This window comes from Seriola dumerili, unplaced genomic scaffold, assembly GCF_002260705.1.
Source record: "Seriola dumerili isolate Sdu_G_001 unplaced genomic scaffold, Sdu_1.0 BDQW01000627.1, whole genome shotgun sequence".
NCBI classification, from domain to species: Eukaryota; Metazoa; Chordata; class Actinopteri; order Carangiformes; family Carangidae; genus Seriola; species Seriola dumerili.
This window is the reverse complement of record NW_019174882.1, coordinates 253,480-256,857: the sequence shown is the minus strand read 5'-3', so window position 1 is coordinate 256,857 and position 3,378 is coordinate 253,480.

Sequence of the window (3,378 nt, the reverse complement as noted above, 5' to 3'; positions counted from 1 at the left end):
CCGTATAAATCTTACACTGCTGTTGTTATAGATGGCGGTCAGGAAAGCTGCATGACACGCTTTTCACCAGGTTTTCTTAGCTTCTTCCATTCTCATTATACAAGACCATAAAAGTTGTGGGATTTTCTTGGAAGTTTGCCGCCCTCTGCTTCATATTTAAAAGTATAGGTAGCGGAGGTGTACGGCTGTGATCACCCTGCTGAGGGCTTTCCAAAAATGTAGTGCTGAAGATCTTCTGTGCATGTTTTTTCCAAAAAGTTATCTCATCTAAATGTCACTCTGCTGTTGTGTTATATGATCGGTCAGTAATCTCCCATACACACTTTTCGCCAGTTTCTAGGTGCTTCCGTCCCATTTTACAAGACCTCAAAATTTGGATATTTGGAAGCTTGCGGCCCTCTAGCTTCCATATTTAAAAGTATAGGTAGTCAGGAGGGTGTATAGCAGTGATGCCCCACTGAGGGCTTTCCAAAAATGTATGTTGATTTTGACCTATGACAAAGTTGTATATTTGCCCATCCCCCACTCATCCAGTGTGCCAAACAATGAAAATACTATGATCATTCAAATCATATGTGGGTTGAAATCTATAACAGGATGGAATGGAGAGTGAAATAGAGGATATTCTCTATCATATGTGGGTTTGAAATCTATAACAGGGTGGAATGGAGGGTGAAATAGAGGAATCTCTCTACATGAGCCTTATATATATATGTGAAAAATGGAATATCTAAATGAAATGAAAAAGTTGGAATTTTTTTTTGGAATTGCATTAAATGCATCCTGCCTGCCATCTAGAGGACACTGGAGGAACTTGGAAAAAAAAAAAAAAAGCTGGAATTTGAAATTGGAATTGGGAATTCCACAAACCAACTTCAATACTAATAGCGGCAGAGGAATCTCAAAGTTGGCATTGGAATCTCAATTCACTTTTCAATGGACACCCCTAACCCTATACCTAGGCCAATTAGAGAGTGCTGATGCAACAACCAGTGAGCTTACCTGTGGAAGGAAAGTACCCTGTGGAAGAAGAAAACATTACAACACTTACCTGATACCTTACCTGACTCCCAGCATATCTCTGGGCACTTACCTTGCATCCTTAGGCCGGGGTACACCACACCCCTGGTATACTGCCATTTGACCCATAGGAAATGTTAACATATCAAAAAATGTCTCTTGAAAGGGGGTACCTATCGACTCCAAATGGTCTGAAACATGCTCCTAAATGGTTTCTACAAGGTAGATTTGGGCTTCAACACTTAGTCAATTTTCAGTACCAATCGTCTCCCATTCATTTCCTATGGGAAAAACGTTTTGGCTTATAACTCCAGAACGAAAGGTCGTAGAGACACGGGGGTGGGTGGCGTCAGACCTAATTAGGGGGCGCTGAACACGCCATGTCTGGTCCCATCTCTCTACGACTTACGGTTCCGAGATACAGCCGATTTAAAATTTTTACGCAATGCATCTTGGGAACCGAAGGTCCACAGGCGAGTGGCTGGTACTCGTTGAAAGGGAGCTGCCGAATTAGTGGGGGTGGAACTTGGTTTCAGGTCTCTACGACCTTCCTATCAGAAGCTACAGACCTTAACGAGTATGGTAGGGGGTACGATAGGTGGCAAAACTCTGTTAACCTAACCTAACCCTAACACCCTAACCCTAACCCTAACCCTAACCCTTATTTTTTTTTTGTTTTTTTTTTTTTTTTTTTTTATGTTTTTTTTTTTTCTAATTAGCCACCTCCCACTGGAGTGATGCCGCATGGTCACCTAATTGGGTGCGGTTCCCAGCCCCCAAACTTCTTCTTTCTCTTTTTATGTTCTATCTTATATAATTTATTGTGACTACTTAAAGTTCTATTTATTATCGTCTATTCACCCACTTTTAGCTTTACAGTTTATCTTTTTATTGTTTTCATTTATTTGCTGGGCCGCGTTAACCCCTATGTTAAATTTACTTGCCAGAGGTCCCTCTCCTTCGCTCTGCCCGGTGCTTGCTGCCGGGAGTCGACCCTGATCCCCGGTGGAAAGACCACTGTTCTCTCCATCAAACCACCGCCATCCTGGTCAGATTCAGTAGGGCCAGTGCAGGACTATTAATTAACTCAAACCCATAACCCCACCAACCGCCAAACCGCAACCCTAACCCTACCCCTAACCCTAAACCCTAAACCCTAACCCAAGTACCAATCTGTCTAAGCTTGGGATATGAGATAGAGCTTACAGCGAGTCATGCTGTGTAAAATTTTTTGTGCTTCCTGTCACTAGTTTCACCCTATAAAAGGTCAAAGTTCACAGCCAGATTTCTATCTGTTGGTGAACCCATGTTCCAAAAGTTCATCCATTTACACAGTAATTTCTCTCATTTTTGCCCCAGTGTAATGTTCATGTGGAAACGACCTGGAGGATTTCTGTCGAGGGGTCTATAGTCACCAAAAAAGAGAGCTATATGCGACATAAGTTGAAGATTTTCTGTGCATTGTTTTTTCCAAAACGTCATCCCATCTAAATCTCACCCTGCTGTTTTTTGATAGATGGGTCAGAATGCTCCCAGACTCACTTTTCACCAGTTTCTAGCTGCTTCTGGTCCATTTTACAAGAACCCGCAAAATTTTGGGTGTTTGGGAAGTTGAGCCACCCTCTGATCTTCCATATTTAAAAGTATAGGTAGTCGGGAGGTGTATCACTGTGATCGCCCTACTGAGGGCTTTGCAAAAATGTATGTTATTTCGTCCTACTACAGAGTTGAAAATTTGCCCATCCCCACTCATCCAGGGTTGCCAAACTGAAAATACTTTTCTGAGCCCCTGACCAGGAGAATCCCTAGATGCATTTATGACCATAGTCCAATCTGTCTAAGCTTGGGATATATGAGATAGAGCTTACAGCGAGTCATGCGTGTGTAAAAATTTTGCTTCTGCTCCGTGTCACATATGTTTCACCCTATAAAAGGTCAAAGTTCACAGCCGATTTCTATCTGTTGGTGAACCCATGTTCAAAAGTTCATCCATTTACACAGTAATTTCTCTCATTTTTGCCCCAGTGTAATGTCAGTTGGAAACGACCTGGAGGATTTCTGTCGAGGGGTCTATATTCACACACAAAGAGAGCTATTGTGACATAAGTTTGAAGTTGATTGTTTTTTTGTGCATGTTTTTCCAAAAAGTTATCCCGTATAAAGCTTACACTGGTTTGTTATAGATGGTCAGAAAGCTGCATGACACGCTTTTCACAGGTTTCTAGCTTCTTCCATTCTCATTATACAAGACCCAAAGTTTGAGGATTTTTTGGAAGTTTGGCGCCCGTGTAGGTCTTGCCAATATTTAAACAGTAACACTAGTGCCGGGAGTGTGTAACGGATTGTGAATGCAACGCC